This window comes from Rhinolophus sinicus, chromosome 8, assembly GCF_057876585.1.
Source record: "Rhinolophus sinicus isolate RSI-liver-muscle chromosome 8, RSI-T2T, whole genome shotgun sequence".
NCBI lineage: Eukaryota > Metazoa > Chordata > Mammalia > Chiroptera > Rhinolophidae > Rhinolophus > Rhinolophus sinicus.
The window spans coordinates 30,850,494-30,861,163 of NC_142508.1; the positions used below are offsets into that span (position 1 = coordinate 30,850,494).

Sequence of the window (10,670 nt, forward strand, 5' to 3'; positions counted from 1 at the left end):
TTAGATTTCTGACTTTTGTTGAGAAATTGGAATGTGTGGCCACATTGGGCCTATGTTTCTGCTGTGGGCTCTGTAGCTTGCTGTAGGTCCCCTTCTCCCAGCCCTGGCAGGCATCTATTCTGTGACCTTTGATGAGACAGCTAGTTCCAGATAAAGGTAGATGGTGATCAGTGTATGGGAAGACAGATGACTCCAGAACACCCTGGAGGACTTCCCCTAAGAAATGACCAGGGTTGACTCCTGAAGTCTGAGATAGTCAGGCAGCCCAGAGTGGGGTCCAACAAGGTGCTATCTTGGAATCATGACATGCTTCCACTCATTCCTCTTGTGATTGCTGTGCTTTCATCCTCCTGAAAAGATGATTGACACCCAACTAGCAGCTTATATGACATGGAGTGTCACGTTCCACTACCTCACTCACTTCCCTACCAGGCTTATGGCTATTACCTCAGTCCTCCTCCCACCACCATCGTTATTTCTTTATACACTACTTCATCCTGTACTTAAAATTTTAAAGGATATTTTAAATCACTACCATAAAGGAGAAGCCAACATCTCTCCATAAATCAGATAACTGCCAAAAATCAATAAAATGAAAACAAAAGTTTTTATCAAATTCTACATCCTACTGCCTGCAAAAGGCACTGAGGCTGACGCTGAGTAGCAAGTGTTGGAACAAGGTGAGACGGCTCACAGAAGCAGGGTCCTTCCCTTCCAGGCAACGAGAAGGATGAAAGGAGAACTGAGAAGGAATGACTCTTGCTCTGCGAGTCATGACATTTTCTGAGGGGTCCACCTAAGAAAATTGTCTTGCACTCTTTGGAATACCAGCTCTAGGATATTTTTTGTCAGGTGGGTTTGTCTCCCTGACACTCCTAAGTCACCCCTGGCAGCTGTTTCTGCCCACACTACTCCCAGACACCTGGGGCTCTACCCAGGTAGAGACCCCTCCCCCAACATGAATGGGAGGCATATCACCGCCCTTGACCAGCCCACCCTGTAGTCCCCACAAAGACACCCAACAAGGCCAAGTGATTGAGTCAGGCACACCTGCATGGAAACTGATGGTCGAATCCTCCCCATAGGGGCTTTGTGGGCTTGTCCCATCTTCCCGATCCCCTGTCTTCAGCTCAAGAAAGAAAGGGACACTTCCTATTTTTTCAAAACTCCATGGCTCAGATCTCTCCCCTTCTTCTTGAAAAATGCTGCCTCCCCCACACTGCTGCCTGCCTTTCCCTCTGGACCTCCTCCTCCTCCAGGTGAAATGTGGGCACAGAAATTCCCAAGTGGTCTATTGTGTAATATATATATATATATATATACACACACACACACACACACACACATAATGTATGTTTTGTATGTGTGTACTGTATGTATACCCCATATTTTCTTCATCTGTTCGTCTGTCCCTGAATACCATATACCATTCAGTCGTCATGGCTCCTTCGTCTCTTCCCATCAGTGTCCCCGACACTTGGGTGTTTCCATCCCTGGCTGTTGGGAACAGAGCTGCCACATGGCAGTGCAGACATCTCATAAGGTCTTCACTTCAGTCCTGGATCCGCCCAGAAGTGGGATGACTGGATCACATGGCAGTTCCAGCTGAGGAATCTCCGTACTGTTTTTCACAGCTGTGGTGCCAACACTACACTCCTACCAATTTCTCCACAACTTTGCCAGTTCTTATCATTTTTATTTTGTAATAATCATTGCCAGTGGGACTGAGGTATTATCTCATTGCAGTTTTGATTTGCATTTCCCTAATGATTCATGATGTGGGGGCATCTTTTCATATACCTGTTGTCCATTTGTATGTCTTCTTTGGAGAAATGTTCAAGTCCTTTGTCCATTTTAAAATCTGGATTTGCTTTTTTTTTTTTTTGCTATTGAGTTGTAGGAGTTCCTTGTATATATTGGAAATTAATTTTATTTATCAGGTATATGGTTTACAAGTACTTTCTCCCAATCCAACTGTTGATTTTTCATTCTGTTGTTTTCTTTACTGTGCAGAAGTTTTTCAGTTTGATAGTGCTACTATTTGATTTTTGGTTTTGTTACCTGTGCTTTTAGTACCATAACCAAGAAATAATTGCCAAGACCAAAGTTATGAAGGTTTTCCCTTTGTTTATTGTAGGAGTCTTACAGTTTCAGGTCTTCCATTGATGTCTCTAATTCATTTTGAGTTGATTTTTGGGGGGCGGAGTAAGGTAGAGGTCCAGTGTTACATTTTTTTGCCTGGGGATCTTCAGTTTTCCCAACACCATTTGTTGAAGAACTGTCTCTGTGTGTGCTAATAGACCCAGTGTGTGCTTTGGATACCCTTATCAAAGATTAACTGACCATATTTTTGGGGGTCTATTTCTGTGCTCTCTCTTCTGTGTGCTCTCTTATCTGTCTGTCTTTATTCCAGTAGCAATACCATTTTAATGACTCTGTCTCTAATATATTTTGAAATCAGGCGATGTGACCCCTCCAGCTTGGTTCTTCTTTCTCAAGACCATTTTGGCTATTCTGGGTCTTTTGTGGTCATATGGAAATATGAATGTTATTTCTTTTCCTATTTTTGTAAAAACAAATGTGATTTCGATGGGAGTAGCATGAGTTTCTAGATCTCTGTGGATAGTATGGACATTTTAACAACATTAAGTTTTCCAGCATGAGAGCATGAGATGATTTTCTGTTTGTCTCTTTTAATTTTATTCATAATGTTTCATAGTTTTCAGTGTACAAGTCTTTCACCTCCTTGGTTAAATTTATTCCCAGGTATTTTACTGGTGTGTTTTTTTTAACTTTATTAATTTTTCTTTTTTAGTGAAAACAAGAAATACAGAAGAGGGACAGATTTTATTTTTTCTTCTAGCACACAGAAGACAAAAGTACTAACAATCCTTGTTTAGTTTGACAGAGCAATTCTACAAGTACTTACATGGGTTAGGAACATAAAATATCAAGTACCACATTACTATTAGGGCAAGAAATATCAAGTAAGACAGAGTTATGTTTTTCTTCTTGAGATTACTTTCATAAGACAGCGACAATTTGCAAAATTTCAGACTCTTCAAAGATCACATTATTCAAATTATATTTCTAAAAATAGACTATATATGAAGAGATTAGAGCAAGCTGATATATTATGAAAGTCTTCACACTGCACAGGAAACAAGTTTGATATTTTTGCAAACGTTCTCAATTACAAGCAAAAACCAGGCCTGTAAGTGTCAATTTTGCCAGCAAGCAAAAATGAAGGAATTTGATTTTACTCACAGTGAAATAAGAAGTATATACCATTAATATTCCACATATAAGATCATTCCTAGAACAATAGAGAGAAAACATCTAGACTTGCATTTTTGTGTATAAAAATCTACTGGTGAATTCAAGGACATAGGAAAAATTGGAGGAAAACTCTCTTCCAAGTATCCTCTTTAAACATTAACCACTTCGATTCTCCCACCCACCTCTCCTGGCAAGAGCATCAAGGCCTCTTCTCCAACCTCAGACCCTGCAAGGATCGTCTTCTCTGACTGCCTTACCAAACCCGCTCCACAGCAGGCCCATTTCTGTGTCTGGGCTTTCAGTTTCTCCAGCCTAGAGCACTCTCCCCACCGCTTTGTATCTAGATCTACTAAGCCCTCGGGGAGCTTATGGCAGTGCCTTCAAAAAGAGAGGAGAAAAGAGGAGTGTGGATGTCATCACCACCACTATACCCCTCTGTAAGTAAGACAGCCCCGATAGCACTGCTGTCTCACCTTTTGTTTGTTTCTGAGCAATAACTGCTTGAGAGAGGAAGGGAGCAGAGGGGGGAGGAGGGAAGGGAAAGGGGGGCAAGGAGACAAAAGAAAGAGGAGGAGGGAGAGAGACAGACCAGAAATACATCTTCCTCAGTGCCCCCGGGTGGTTTATAGTCTAGGACTCAGAAAGGCTAACTGTTGGAAGGGACCCCATTCCAACCTTGCTTTGGACACTGTCACATATGACTGCCCAACCTTCCCAAAAACCAATTGAGTTTATGGGTAACCATTTGGGAAGGGAGTGGTTCCTGCATGCTGCCTGGGGTCTTAAGTCCACGGATAGTTCCTGAAGAGGCAGTCCATGGTGACTGTGCAAAGCTCATCCAAAAGACTGAGAATAGGTTTGGGTGGGCCACAGCACAGGCTTTCATGCTCACCAGTAACTGGTCACAATGCAGAGTGACCAAGGGCATTAAGCAGATTAACATGATAACACAGAACACATGTCATCTGTTACCTCATTCATGCCTAGTAGCCACCCATCAGCCACCTGATTATTCTGCCAAGTAACCAGCAGGCTGGATGGTACAGGCCCAGGAAAGCAGCTGGGAACCAGTTAGTGGTAGCCTGGAATGTCCAGTTTGGGATCATGGCTGGTATCATCTATTTCAGCTTCATCTTACAGCAGTGACACTCAGACAGCTCACCATAGAGTACAGGGGTCAGTGCATATCTATGGCATCATGTGCTTGGCATTGAAGCAGTGGACAGCCATGCACTTGGAACATGTAACACTTTGCAGAACAGCACCGAGGCCCAGAGGAAGAAGAGCATAGGCATGTAAGCAACAATCTTGCAACTGGTTGAAGACTTAGAAGAACCAAAGAAAAAAATAATCCCGTGTGAAGAGAAAGCAGATGGAGGATTGCATGCTGTTGTCTAAGCGTAGAATCCAAGAGAAGGTGGTAAGGAAACTTGTGCAGGAGCTTCTCACAGGTCAGGAGTTAGCCAGACTGCAGCCTGAAGGACCTGGGGCTCTCCACTGGTTGCTTTGCTGGATCTCAAATTCCTCTGTGGGGTCCTTCATCCATCAGGTAATATTGTAGGGGATTGAGCCACAGTTCTGCTTTCATAATCTCAGCAATCCTGTTGAATTCTAGGAGACTATGGTCTAAGAACCAGTTGAAGGAACTGGGGATGGTGTTCCCTTCCTGTTTCCTGTGGATATGGGACTGGGGGTGTTGGCCCTGGCGCCAGCGGATTGGAATGGAAAGGGACACCATCCAGCCAGAGGATCTGTGCTCATATTCCTTGATGAGCCCCTCATTTCAGAAGTAGAGGTTGCTTTCAAAGATGAGCCTGAATTTGTAGCCTATTCTAGGGTGTTTAAGCTCCTCAACTTCCAAATTGATGATGTACTTCATCATGTCTTCATCTTGGCCACTGGTCATAGGTGACAGCTAGGGATGGTTCTGAAAAGCAGTGACCCAAAAACCTGGGATATTCTAGATACTTCCACACTGCATATGGAGCCTTTGCATCCAGCCAAATTGCGCTCCAGCTGAAGGAAGGCCCTGTCTACCTGGGCACTTATGTTTGACAGCTCCTGATCAATGGCCTCTAGTGAGTCCATGCAGTTATTGATCTTCGGACCCCTGGCACCTGTCTCCTGTGTCACTCCTACCACCTTTTTCTCCTTCTGTGTTACCTTCTTTTCCTCCACCACCTCCTCTGCTACTCCCTCCTTTTCTGGTGTCGCTGAGATGGCACACTTTTTTGTCATCACTTCCTTGGCCTTTGCCCCAGACATCATTTGAGACCCCAACTCCCCTGCGCCACAGGCTTCTAGAAATTTCTCCCCAGCAGGACCGCTCAGTTCTCTACGCTGACAGCCATTTTCCTGTCTATTGTCTGCTGCCACTGAGGCAGAGGCAGAGGCTGCTTCCAGGCCCTCCGTAGCCTCTTTCTGGCCCATTTTAGTCATTGCACGGCTGCAACTCCCAGCAACTTGAATGCAGAGCACAGGGCCACAGCCCCAGTGGGCCCGAGATGGGCCTCCCTCCAAGGCAGTTTCCAAACTGCCATCACATGTGTCTCCTCGGTTTTCTTGCTCTGGCCCTGGTTCAGGTCCTGATGTCCTGGAGCACGGTCAGGAGTAACAAGGCCACAGGTTTTAGAGACAGGAAGGTTGTTGCCTTCATCCAGGCCACTCGTTTTGGTAGAAGTCAGACCCGCAGAATGAGAGTGATCCTTGTCCTCTGCAGAAGCCATATCTTACTGGTTTTGATGATATTGTATATGAGGTTGTTTTCTTAATTTCCTTTTTGCATGGTTCATTGTTCATATATAGAACTGCAACCAATTTCATTTTATTTTTAAATAAAAATTTAAATATCTAAGGTGTACAGCATAATGTGTTGATATACATATACATGATGAAATGATGAGTACAGTCGAGCTAGTTAACATATCTCCTCATAGTTCCCAGTTTTTTTGTGATGCGAGCATCTGACATCTACTCTCTGAACAAATTTCACGTATTCAATGCAGTATTATTAACTAGAGTCATAATGCTATATGTTTGCTCTCTAGACTTATTTATCCCGCAAACTGCAACTTTGTCCCTTCTGACCGACATCTCCCCCTCCCCCACCTCCGCAAATTCCCTGTTAACCACCATTCTGCTCTCTGCTCCTGTGTTTGTCCTTTTAGATTCCACATATAAAGGAGATCATGAAGGGATTTTTTTCTTTCAGTGTCTGGAAGCTCAGACGATAAAATCAAGAGTAAACAAGTGGGATTCCACCAACTAAAAAGCTTCAGTGCAGCAAAGGAAACAACCAAATAGAACAGCAGCCTGTGGGTTGGGAGCAGATACATGCCAACTACATGTCTGATAAGGGGTAGATATCCAATAAAACAGCTCAATAACAAAGAAACAAACAACCTGATTAAAACATTGAAAAAGGATCTGACTTATTTCACTTAACATAAGTCAGAAAGAGAAAGACAAATACCATATGATCTCACTTATATGCGGAATCTAAAGAAAAGAATAAGTGAATGAACTAATCAGAAACAGTTTTGGAAACATGGAGGAAAAAACAGAGGGTTGCTAGAGGGGCGGGGGGGTGGGGATAAGGGGAAGGTGAGAGGTTTTGGGAACGTACAGAGGGATAGTGGATGGGGGGAGGGGGGTTCACACAGTGTGAGGGATATAAATGATAAATGCCTAAGTTTTGCTTTGTCTTGTGCACCTGAAACTAATTAATAATAAAAAAAAAAAAAAAAAAAAAAAGAAAAAGGATCTGAATAGACATTTTTCTGAAGAAGACATAAAAATGGCCAACGGCTGTATGAAACGGAGGAAATTGGTACAGCCATTCTGGGAAACAGTATGAAGGTTCCTCAACAAACCACAAATAGAAAATCCATATGCGCCAGCAGTCTCTTTTCTGTGTATAGAGCCACAGAGAATGAAATCAGAACCTCAGAGCGAGAAATCTCCTTCTTCAGGGGCCTCCCAGGTTGGCAGTGCCCACCAGGTGGCTGTGCCACCCTGAGGGCTCAGTGCCAGGACTGGCCCTCTGTGCCCTGGGGAGGGAAGGGCCAAAAGCACCCCTTCCTCCCCGGGCCCACCCAGGCTGGCTGGAAGCTCAGGTTGGCTAGATGCCCATGGCAGGGACAGGGGTGCAGGGAGATTGAAAGGCTGTGTCAGGGCACCTGAGGAAGGAGGGCTAGGACGGGGCTGGGGTGGCAGCCTCCCATGAGGCTCCTGGAGCTAATGCTGCATGTGGGGTCCAAGCTGCAGGAGCAGCTCCCTAGGGAGTCCCACAACCTCCCCTGGAGAAGATTGGCCTCCTGCACTGTCCCTGGGCCAGGGATGCAGGGGAGGGTTACCGGGAGAATATTCCCTACCAATGACCTTCAAGTGCCCAACTCGAAACCCTGGGTTTATCCTAGGGGCACAAGGATGGTTCAACATACGCAAATCCATCAATGTGATACATCACATAAACAAAACAAAGGACAAAAATCATACCATTATATCAATTGACGCAGAAAAAGCATTTGACAAGATACAACATCCATTTATGATTAAAACACTTCATAAAATAGGTATAGAAGGAAACTACCTTAACATAATAAAGGCCATATATGACAAATCCTCAGCTAATCTCATAATTAAGGTGAAAAACTGAAGACTTTTGCTCTACGTTCAGGAACACGACAGGGCTGTCCCCTATCACCTCTGCTTTTCAATATAGTTTTGGAAGTCCTCGCCAGAGCAATAAGGCAAGAGAAAGAAATAAAAGGCATCCAAATTGGGAATGAAGAAGTTAAATTGTCACTCTTTGCAGATGACATAATACTACATATAGAAAACCCTAAAGATTCCACCAAAAAGCTATTAGAAACAATCAACGAATACAGTAAGGTTGCTGGCTACAAAATCAATGTACAAAAGTCATCGCATTCCTATATACTAACAATGAATTCTCAGAAAATTAAATAAAAAAGAATCCTTTTGCAATTGTAGCAAAAAGAATAAAATACCTAGGAATAAACTTAAGCAAGGATGTGAAAGACCTATATGCTGAAAACAATAGGACATTTTAAAAAAAAAATTGAAGAAGACACAAAGAAATGGAAAGACATTTCATGCTCATGGATTGGAAGAATCAACATAGTTAAAATGGCCATATTACCCAAAGAAATATACAGATTTAATGCAATCCCCATCAAAATACCAGTGGCATTTAAAAAAAAAAAATAGAACAAGAAATCATCAGATTTTTTTGGAACCACAAAAGACCCCAATAGCCAAAGCAATCTTAAGAAAAAACAAGAGTGCTGGAGGTATCACACTCCCTGCCTTTAACTTGTACTACAGGGCAAAAATAATCAAAACAGCATGGTATTGGCAGAAAACAACAGACACATAGACCAATGGAATAGAATTGAGAACCCAGAAATAAAACCACATAAATATGGACAGATAATTTTTGACAAAGAAGCTAAAAACATACAATGGAGGAAAGACAGCCTTTTCAATAAATGGTGCTGGGAGAATTGGATAACCATGTGCAAAAGAATGAAACTGGACTGCTATCTGTCACCATGTACCAAAATTAATCCAAAATGGATCAAAGACTTAAGCATAAGACCTGAAACAATAAACTGCATAGAAGAAAACATAGGTACTAAACTTATGGACCTTGCTTTCAAAGAGCATTTCATGAATTTGACTCCAAAGGCAATGGAAGTAAAAGCTAAAATAAATGAATGGGACTGTATCAAACTTAGAAGCATCTGCACAGCAAAAGAAACCATTGACACAATAAAGAGGCAACCAACAGAATGGGAGAAGATTTTTGCAAACAGTGCCTCCGATAAGGGGCTAATATCCAAAATATACAAGGAACTCATGCAACTCAACAACAAAAAAATGAACAACCCAACTGAAAAATGGGCAGAGGACCTGAAGAGACATTTCTTCAAAGAGGACATACAAATGGCAAATAGACATATGAAAAAATGCTCAACATCACTAATCAGCAGAGAAATACAAATTAAAACCACAATGAGATGTCACCTCACCCCAGTTAGAATGGCTATCGTCAACAAGACAAATAGTAACAAGGGTTGGAGAGGCTGTGGAGAAAAAGGAACCCTCATACACTGTTGGTGGGAATGCAGATTGGTACAGCCGCTATGGAAGGCAGTGTCGAGGTTCCTCAAAAAATTATAAATAGAATTACCATATGACCCAGCTATCCTTCCCCTACCCAAAAAATCTGAAAACATTTATCCATAAAGACACGTGTGCTGCACTGTTCATTGCAGCTTTGTTTATGGTGGCCAAGACATGGAAACAACCAAAATGTCCTTCGATAGATGAATGGATAAAGAAGTTGTGGTATATATACACAATGGAATACTATTGAGCGGTAAGAAAAGATGAAATAGGAACATTTGTGACAACATGGATGGATGTTGAGAGTATAATGCTAAGCAAAATAAGTCAGACAGAAAAGCAGATAACCATATGGTTTCACTGATGTGCAGTATATAAACCAAAATCAATGAAAGAACAAGAGAAACAAATGAGAAACAAAAACTCATAGATACAGGCATTAGTTTAGTGGTTACCAGAGGGTAAGGGGGGTGGGGGTAGTAGGTGAGGGTAAAGGGGATCGAATATATGGTGGGAAGGAGAACTGACTCTGGGTGATGAACACACAGTGTGATTTATAGATGATGTAATACAGAATTGTACACCTGAAATCTACGTAATTTTACTAACAATTGTCACCCCAATAAACTTTAATTGAAAAAAAAAAGAATCACAAAGTATGACAAATAGAAATCAAGCACTATTTAACTGCTACATTAAGTTCCTTAAAAGTACTTTCTTCTGATTTTGAGGGTGGTTGGTTAATGTTAAAAATATGACCTCTGGTAAGGAAACATCCAATTCATTTCCACCACTGACTAGTTAGGGTACCTGGGTAACCTTAAATTCCTCATTGGTAGAATTGTTAATGGAATGTCTTGTCAAAATGCTTATAGGCTATTGTAAATATCGCTATGCCAAGTCACCAATTATTTTTAATTTTAACATTGCTATTTATGAAGAAAAATAGTACATTTCAAATTTAGCCATTTTAATAATACCACACATATATAAAGCAACGATTTGAATACTTGAAAGATTTAAATTGAAATATTATACACTGTTAGTTAATCGATCCCTATTAGAAAAGTCAATAGCTTTAGAAGCTGACCTTCTGTACAATTGACTATTATTGTATTTGTCTTAGAGACAAGTGGTAGGAACAGAATCATTAAAGTGAAACATAAAGCATTTGATCTGACAAAAAAACCTGTTATAACTAATAAATGAATTCAGTAATGTGGCAGGATACAAAATTA

At 41.7% G+C, this 10,670-nt stretch overlaps 1 pseudogene; it reads right to left on the bottom strand.

Moving 5' to 3' along the window:
• Positions 1 to 4,794: 4,794 nt before the first annotated feature.
• Positions 4,795 to 5,718, bottom strand: LOC148757465 (testis-specific Y-encoded-like protein 4; annotated as a pseudogene).
• Positions 5,719 to 10,670: the final 4,952 nt, after the last annotated feature.